The 10,119-nt window shown below is 34.7% G+C and overlaps 1 pseudogene; it reads left to right on the top strand.

Annotated features, from left to right (window-relative positions):
- The first annotated feature begins 3,593 nt into the window (after positions 1–3,593).
- Positions 3,594–9,736, top strand: LOC105051331 (uncharacterized; annotated as a pseudogene).
- Positions 9,737–10,119: the final 383 nt, after the last annotated feature.

The following is a 10,119-nucleotide window of genomic DNA, read 5'->3' on the forward strand; positions in this document are numbered from 1 at the left end:
CCCGTACGTCTTAGAATGTTAATTAGATGCTGGGACAAACAGAACAACCATTTGATCGTACCTGGCTATCTTGTACATCCCTTAATTTTTAGCTCTTTTATTTTTGAAACTAAACATTCCTATTTCTTTTAGTTTAGCGACAAGCTAATGGAGCTGGCAAGACAACTTCCATCCTTTTTAGAACGTGGGAGCATAAAATTGAATAATTTTTTAAATAGAAAGCAATATTTTACCAAGCCATGGCTATAATTAATTCCATGTCCTAAAGAGCAAATTTTCAAATAATGGTGTTGCAATTGCTCTAAAAGTTTCCTCCATTGCCTGTTATTTTATATATATAATAATGGGTGGAAAGATAGCATCCATTGTAACACATGATTTTTATTTCTATCAATCTAGTTATCTAAATAATGCTTATTATTCTAACATCCCTATATAGTTATTCTATGCTCTAGGAATAATATTTTGTGTTTCCTAAAAGTGAAGGGAAAGATAAATTTGTTTGTTTCATGTTATATTTCACTATAACATTGTTATAATGACTATAATTATTATTTAAATATTAAAAATATGAAATGTTACTATTTGAGGCAAATAACCATTATGACGATCTTATACTAGTCAATAACTATTTAGGTGAGGGTCCTTTCTAATACTATAATGTGTTGTTTTTGGGGTTAATACCAGCCATGCATCATTGCTTGATAGATTATTATTTTTTTTCTTTTGTCCATTTTTGAGATAGTAGGAGAGAAGTCTTACTAGTTATTGGAGAAGAGAAGGTACCTAGAATTTTAAGATTTTTTACTTAAAAATTTTTGAAATAATATCCCAAAGAATAACACTATACAAGTTCAAATCATTTTGACCCCTCACTTCCAAACAAGAGGGTGCAACTATTGAGCTCAAGCTCAAATTACTTGCTAGATGTTTTAAAGTGATTAGATTGATTGCCACAATTTATACATAACATTCTGATATAATAGTGTCATAGGTTATGGCAATCGATATTGAGCTCACGCACACTCATACCCATGTGAGTTAGGTTGGTTAATGTAGATAGGGTCAAATCAAAGAGCCATCAATTTCATGTCATTTGTTAATTTGGGGTTGTGTTGGGTCAAAACATGGAAGATGCTCATGTGATCTTCATTGATCATCATATCTATAATTTGACCTAAGCTGGTCTAATATTTTATAAAAATCAAGTGTTAATCAATGTTGAGATTTGTTAGGTCAGACAGGTTGGAGAGCAATGCAACCCAAGTTAGGCCATACAATAATTAGATTCCATTGAATTAAAATAAGGAAGATTCGAGCGAAATTCCAAACAATCATGAAGCCTAGAAGTTGGCCCATCCTGACCCAATACTTCACACAAGTTGTTCAAGGTTCAATCCATTTGTAGCAGCAATGTTGATTTCCAGTTACGATAATCCATTGTCATTTGGCTTCCTGCTCTGTAGTTTCTTATCTGTAACTCTCATGTGCGTTACATGGACATCTTTAATCTACTTCCAGAATTCCTTAGCGACCATCCATCCATGAGCCTTGTCTTAATTTCTGGGTTAGTAAAGATTATGTATATTGAGATGAAAAAGCAGGGAATCAGCTCAGACTCAAATAAACCTTATTGCAAGGCTTACCATGACCAAGTATTGTTGCTTCTCTAATTAACAACAAATGTATATTTTACCGGCACACAAGAAGACTCTTTCAAGATTTATTCATGGAAGCTGCAAACATGTTAATTACATGCAACATAAAGTCTAAAAGACGAAGATTTATCAAAGGATCAAGACCATGTCAAAGGCATCCATGTTTTGGCTGAACACTGGATTAAAAAGTCTGAAGAGGTCATCGAGGCACCCTGGCTGGAAATGGTAGAGGCAAAGCCTCCGCCTTTGGAACAGGGTTGGAAGCTCGGAGCAAAGAAAGTGTTCGGAATAGGAAAAATGAAATCCAGTGAATTCTTGAGGAATTTCACGGTAGTACATAGTAGTGGCCTTGTGTGAGGACAGTAGTAGGGAGAGGAGGAAACTAAGAGGTGAGGAGGTGGACCTGGCAAGTTTGAAGTCATGATTTCAGTAAAAGCAGGGTGATGACAATGATTGTTAAATCTGAAGAATCCAAGAGAGAAGAAAACAAGGATTGGGGGAATTGGGTCGTCCTTTTGAGGGATGTGGGAACCTTGAATAGCCGGGAGGCAAGCTTTCTTAGCGCCCATTGGAGAATGGGAAGAGGAATGGCCCTTTTCAAGCCAGGCCACGAGCCAAAGTGCAGGCCATGACCCAAATTAAACATTAGGCTGGTGAAGTGGACCAGGCCCGGTTCATGTTGGGCTAGGCATTATCTACAGACTGTATCAGAAATCATTTGGACAATCCTGAAGCAGAGTGCCTCAGTGAGTTTTCCTTGATTTCTAGATCCACTGGTAGGTAGGCAGAGGAGTGAGGTAGTCTTCGGATGTCCATCTTATAGAGGCTAAGCAGAGAGGTTAAGGTCTTCCATATTGATACTATAACTAGCTAATAGACCTTTAAAAAAGTTTATCGCAATTTAAAAAGGTGTTGAAGTAATGAAGGCATACAATGCCTGATTAACATCATGAAATTAAGTACAACAACGAGTGGATTTACCAATAGATTTCTATCTCTTCACTGAGCTTCACATGGTACATTCAAATATTGCTTCTCTTAGTAGTTAAAGATAAACTATTTGGTCTATGGATATCTAGAGTCGACAGTCATGGAGCCCTTGTTATTCGAGAGTCAATTTCTCTTCGAAAAAACTTTTGATCAAGAGTGGAAAAACTCCCGATGGATTTTCTCCAAAAAAGAAATCCTACATCGATCATGATGCCCTTGTTATTCGAGAGTCAATTCCTCTTTGGAAAAACTTTTGATCAAGAGTGGAAAAACTCCCGATGGCTTTTCTCCAAAAAAGAAATCCTACATCGATCATGATGCCCTTGTTATTTGAGAGTCAATTCTTTTTGGAAAAACTTTTGATCAAGAGTGGAAAAACTCTCGATGGCTTTTCTCCAAAAAAGAAGTCCTACATCGATCATGATAAATACTTTTCTTTCATATAGACTTGGACTTGCTAGTTTGTGCATTTTGTCAATGCATGTGGAAAGATTAAAGATTTTATTCAGAAGTCCAAGTTTGTAGATAAAATTTCTACCATAAAATCTTCTTAAGTTCTTAATAAGTAGATTTTAGATCTTACAAGAAATTGTCACCCATGCTTTCCCATTGCTCGCTTTTACCCTTTGTGAGTTGCTTGCTTGTCTTTTATTTTTTTTTAATTTTTTTACTAGTCCTCCAAATTGGTGTAGTGCACTTCATTTGCTTTCAATTTTAATAATTATTCTCCGGCTGAAGTCTGTTCCTAATCTCCTTTCCCCAAAAAAATCTTGGAATTGAGGGATTGAACATGATGTTACTGGAAGGCATGCAGTCAACCTAGCAATATGTTGACTTGGCTGTAGAATCAAATTTTCAAGCCTCCATGCTTTTATATGACTTGTGCAAGGATGAGATGAAAAGCAAATACGTATCAGATAATTATCTTACAACATTCACCCCATCATGAGGAATTGCTACCACTTTATCACATACTCAAGGCTAGCAATTTTGTTATGGTCTTCATTGGTTGTAGTCCTAAGCAACTGCAGCTTTAGTTTTGGGTGTCCTTTGAAGGAGTCTGAAGCTTTATTAAAGCTTAGATCTTCTCTCCTTCACAACAACTATACTTCACCACCCACATGGGGAAGAGAGAGAGATTGTTGCCTCGGAAGAGAGTGATCTACAGCAACAGCACAAAACAACTTAAATTATCCGACAATCAAATTATAGGATCATTATCACAGATGGGTTAGCTAGCCTTTCTCTCATCTAATTTATTTCTCTAATTTCATTCTATTCATATTTTCTATCATTTTGTTGGAAATAGTACTTTTGATTTAGATTATCTTTCTTTGGAAACTTTGTATTTGATAGATATATTGGAATTGCAAAAGTTAGAAATTCTTGATCTCAGTTATAACATACTTATTAGAACTGTTCCATTAACTCTCAAAAATTTATCTTCACTTAATGTCCTAAATCTAAAATTCAACATGCTAAATGGCACACTTAATGGGAAAGGTAGTAAATTACAAAGTCATCTGCAGCTATTTCCCTGGCACAAGACTATTAACACATTGAATATAATGGTTTATATTGTCTCATTGCTTCATGTTAGCCTCTTCCTCATCAAACTTGTTTTTCTACAATTTCATTCTATTCATATTTTCTAGCCTCTTGCTGTAACTATTTTTAACTTTAATCCTCTTCCTTTGGGAACTTTGTATTTGAAAGATATATTATGATTGAGAAAATTGAAAATCTTTGATATCAGCTATAATGAGCTCACTAGAACTATTCCATTATCTCTCAAAAATCTATCTTCACTTAATATCCTCAATCTAAGATTCAATAAGTTGAACAACACACTTAATGGGGAAGGTCATAACTTACAGTGTCATCTGCAACTATTTTTATATCACAAGACTATTAACACATTGAGTATAATAGTTTATACTATCTTATTGGTTTATGTTAGCCTCACCTCATCTAACTTGTTTCTGCAATTTTATTCTATTCATATTTTCTAGCCTCTTGTCATAACTATTTTTTATTTTAATTCTCTTCGTTTGGAAACTTTATATTTGATAGATATATCAAGATTTAACAAGTTAGAAATCCTTAATCTCAGCTATAACAAGCTCACTAGAACTATTCCATTATCTTTTAAAAGTTAGTCTTCACTTAGTGCCCTTAATCTACAAGGTAACTATCCAAGTGGCACACTTGATGTGCAAGGTAACAACTTAAAGGCTGCTATGTAATTATTTCTTTATTATGAGACCATTAACACATTGAGTATGATGCGTTATATGTTGTATTCTTGGTTTATGTTAGCATCTCCCTTTCCAACTTGTTTCTCCAATTTTTAAGTGTATACATATTTTTTATTATCTTTTTTAAATATTTTTTATTTGAATTTATTTTGTTTGAAACTTTATATTTGACAGATATATCAGGATTTTAAAAATTAAAAATCTTTAATCTCAATAATAACTGGCTCACTAAAACCATTTTATTATCTTTAAAAATCTATCTTCACCCAATCTCCTTAATTTGGGAGGCAACATGCTGAATAGCACATTTGATGTGCAATATAGTAACTTAAAGACTCCTATGCAATTATTTTTCTGTTATAAGTCCATTAACACATTGAATATAATGATTTACATTATCTTATTGGTATATGTCAGTCTCTCCTTCATTCAACTTATTTCTCTAATTTTTTCAGTCATTCATATTTTCCATCCTATTATTGAAATGGGAACAAACATATCAGGATTCAAAAAATTGGAGATCCTTAATCTCAATGATAATAGGATCACTATAACTATTCCATTATTTTTTAGAAATCTATCTTCACTTAATGCCCTATATCTAGAGGGCAACATGCTAAATGGCACTTCATATGCAAGGTAATAACTTAAAAGCTCCTATGCAATTATTTCTCTATTTTGAGATCATTAACATATTAAGTATAATGAGTTATATATTGCCCTCTTGGTTTATGTTAGCCTCTTCCTTATCTAACTTGTTTCTTCAAATTTTTTTAGTCTATACACATATTCCATCCTCTTGTTGTAAATATTTTTTGTTTACATTCATTTTCTTGGGGAACTTTGTATTTGACAGATATATCAGGATTCAGAAAGTTAAAAATTCTTGATCTGAGCTATAACAGCCTCACTGGAACACTTCCACCATCTATCAAAAATCTATCTTCACTCACTGTGCTATATTTGCAAGAAAACATGCTTAACGGCACACTTGATGTACAAGGTAATAATTTAAAGACTCCTGTGTAATTATTTCTATGTTTTGAGACCATTAATATATTAAGTATAATGGGTTATATATCATCTTCTTAATTTATGTTAGCCTCTCCCTTATCCAACTTGTTTTTTCAATTTTTTTGAGTCTATACATATGTTCCATCCTCTTGTTGTAAATATTTTTTGTTTAGCTTCATTTTCTTGAGGAACTTTATATTTGACAGATATATTGGGATTTAGAAAGTTAAAAATTCTTGATCTCAGTTATAGCAGCCTCACTGGAATAATTCCACTATCTTTCAAAAATTTATCTTTATTCACTGCACTATATTTGCAAGACAACATACTAAATGGCACACTTCATATGCCAGGTAACAACTTAAAAGCTTCTATCTAATTATTTCTTTCTTATGAGACCATTAACATAATAAGTATGATGGGTTATATATTGTCTTCTTACTTTATATCAGCCTCTCCCTTATCCAACTTGTTTCTTCAATTTTTTTAGCGTATACATATGTTCCATCCTCTTATTGTGAATATTTTTTATTTAGATTTATTTTCTTGAGAAACTTTGTATTTGATAGATATATCAGGATTTAGAAAATTGAAAATCCTTGATCTCAGTTATAATCAGCTCACTGAAATGATTCTGTTATCTCTCAAAAATCTATCTTCACTCAGTGTCCTGAATCTAAGACAAAACTGGCTAAATGGCACGCTTAATATGGAAGGTAATTACTTACAGAGTCATTTGTAATTATTTGTATATCACAGGACCATTAACACATCGAGTGTAACGGTTTATATTATCTATTTTGTTTATATCTATGCCTTTATATTTTAGGCCTTCTAAGAATGCAGAAGCTTAGAGTACTTGATCTTGGATGTAACCAGCTCACTGGAGGGATACCCATAGCTTTGGAAAATTTATCTTCCCTTAGTTCCTTATATTTGGATCAAAATATTCTAACAAGTTCCATGCCTTCAAAAGGTATAATGTTTATTCCTTTAACTAAGAATTTAACATATTTCTTTTTTTATTTTTTCGAGCTCACAAATTTCCCCAATTCAAAGATAAAAAAACTTACACATGTGGATGGATGGCTTGGCCAAGCTGAATCATTTTTTTGAGTCTGGTAAGTCAAAATTCATATCGGTTGCAAAGCTTTAGAGCAGAATTATGACTAAACCAGGTTTGGCCAACGTCTATCCTGAGTCAGTTAGCTTGATCAAACTAGTAAACTCACCAAACTTGTGTTCCCCAATTTTAATAAAATGACATCTCTAAGTTGGCTTCATCATATCAAGCATTTAAGCGGGCATTTTGCTTGTTTCATTTTATTATAATTTTAAATATTAACTCTATCAAATACTCTAGTAAGTTCACATCATGCATTCTATATTTATTGGGTTATCTAGAATCAGTGAATGAAGCATATATAAAAATTCAATGGATAATGTTTCATCATATTTTTTAAATGTTACTTCCCTTGAATACGAGGAAGCTTTAACCTTTTATGAATTTGTTCTATTTTTGTATTTCATTTATGGTATTTATTTAGCATCCATGATTGACCTGAGTTACCAAGTTGACTTGCCGAAGTCAATAAAATTATGAGTAGACAAGTACTGGGTTACAAGTTTTCTAACCTTGTTCATATTATGGAGCAAAAAAATTTTTTTTTTTTATTTTTTTTCCATTTTTTGCAGCGCTCAGTGGACTGCAGAACCTACGTGAGTTGGATCTCTCTGACAACCAACTCAATGGAAGTCTTCCTTTATCTCTAAAGAAATTGGTTTCTCTTCAAACTTTAGATCTTTCTAATAACCTGATGAAGGGTAATATTCCTGCATGCATCTTTGCCGGTCTTGTTTCACTTCAGTATCTAGATCTTTCTCGCAACCTATTTGATGGGCATTTCTCATTTTCCTCTTTTGCTAATCTTTCAAAGCTAGAACTTGTTGACTTGTCAAACAATGAGGAATTATTTATACATCTGGATGGTGGAAATTTGTTGCCAGTCTTTTCTTGCTTCCCAATGCAAGTTAGAATATCTTGATCTTTCCCACAATAACTTGAAAGGAAATTTTCCGAATTGGTTGTTTAAAAATCTAACCAGACTAGCATATCTCAACTTGAGAAATAACTCAATAACGGATGCATTTCAATTCCTAAATCATCCGAATGCAGTCATGTCCATAGTTGATCTCTCTATGAATTTCCTCAGTGGATCGATTCCTTTGGACATTGGCACAATATTTCCCAATATGACGGCCCTGAATTTATCCTCAAATCTTCTAACTGGAAATATCCCTCCATCATTGGGTAACATAAGTAATTTGCGATATTTGGATTTGTCCAATAATAATTTATCCGGCGAACTACCAACTCGCCTTATGCTTGATTGCCCTGAATTGTTTTTCTTGAAGCTTTCCAACAACAACTTGCACGGCAAGCTGTTTGGTACAAATCATAGTCATGCTTCTCTTTTATTTATTTATCTGGACGGAAACAATTTTACCGGAATATTGCAGAGCTTTCTGTCACAACAACAGCAAAATTTATTTGTATTGGATGTCCACAATAACCAATTATCGGGTATAATTCCAGAGTGCATAGGAAATGTTTCTTATGATTTGACGATCCTTGACCTCGCGGGAAATCATTTTCACGGTCAAATACCACATCATATATGTAATCTAACATCTCTTAGCGTATTAGACTTATCTCATAATAGCCTTTCTGAGTCGTTACCTCATTGCTTCCAATCATTCGGACCAGTGCTGCTCAACTTTGCTGGGAATGCTTTAACAGGCACAATTCCAAGTAGTTATTTCAATAATTCATACCTTGCAGCATTGGATGTCAGCAATAACCAGCTTTCAGGTAAACTGCCAAGACAGATAGGAGATCATATGTCTTTGGAGATTCTTCTTCTCACTAGAAATTCACTTGAAGGCCCAATACCAATTGAGTTATGCAAGCTGCAGTCTTTACATGTTCTGGACCTTTCGCAAAACAATCTTTCAGGATCAATACCCTCATGCTTTGGCAAAATGCACTTCAGGAAAAATGATTCAGCAGCTTTAGATTTCCTCGGCCATATTTACATGTCGTATCCTAGTCCATTGCCACTCCATGTGAGCGTGGGGATTTACTTATCTCCGATAATATGGGTAGACCTCATCACCAAAGGCAACTTATATGCCTACGGAACAGATCATTTGCTTCTGATGTCTGCAATTGATTTGTCAGCAAACAAGTTGACAGGAAACATTCCACCAGAAATTGGAAATCTAGATGAGCTTATACAATTGAATCTATCGCACAATCAGCTCACAGGTCCAATCCCTGAAACTTTCCCAAAACTCAATCAGATTGAGAGCTTGGACATATCACACAATCAGCTAAGTGGTGCGATACCCTGGCAATTGACTCAGCTAACGTCCTTGGAGGTCTCCTCTGTTGCTTACAATAACTTATCCGGATGTACGCCGGGCATCAAAAACCAATTTGTCACATTTAATGTGAGTAGCTATGAGGGTAATATTGGATTACGTGGTCCACCACTGCAGAAGACCTGCACCTTGGACTCAAGTCCAACTGGAGAAGAAAACCAAGATAAAAGTGTGGAGGATGATGCCATCTTCTTTGCAATCCTTGCAGCTTCATTCGTGACTGGCTTCTGGGGTTGTATTGCTTTTTTGTTATGTCATCACGCTGGGCAGTACATTCATGGTATATTGGATGGTTATGTGGACTCCTTGACTGCATGGATCTTAATGGCAGCACATAAGCAAACTTGTACGCAGCAGCGGAATCGCGAGTGAGATAAACAGCACCTCATGCATTTCAGAGAAGCCCCTTTTTTGGCACTTTGTACTAAAGCAAAGCAAGCTTCTGTTCAATATAGTAGTTTGAAATCTTCGATGCAATCAAGCTTGATATAGTTTTTCATGGCTTCTTCCCTAATTCTTAATTTTCATCCAAGTACCAGTCCTATAGGGCATTCGATTAGTCATTCGCTCTGTAACGAAATTAGTAGAGAGATGCGAGATGCGCAGCCTTTGATCCAATCCAGCTTCAAGGGCCCTACCATACCGGTAAAGGAATGACAGATCCAGTTCATCCTCATAGCATAGAAGGAATTCTTCATCTCCCCATGAGTACTCCCTTTCCGCAAACCCTCAAGCTATTCTTACTAGAGCGCTAG

The sequence above is a fragment of the Elaeis guineensis genome, chromosome 1 (assembly GCF_000442705.2).
Source record: "Elaeis guineensis isolate ETL-2024a chromosome 1, EG11, whole genome shotgun sequence".
Taxonomy (NCBI): domain Eukaryota; kingdom Viridiplantae; phylum Streptophyta; class Magnoliopsida; order Arecales; family Arecaceae; genus Elaeis; species Elaeis guineensis.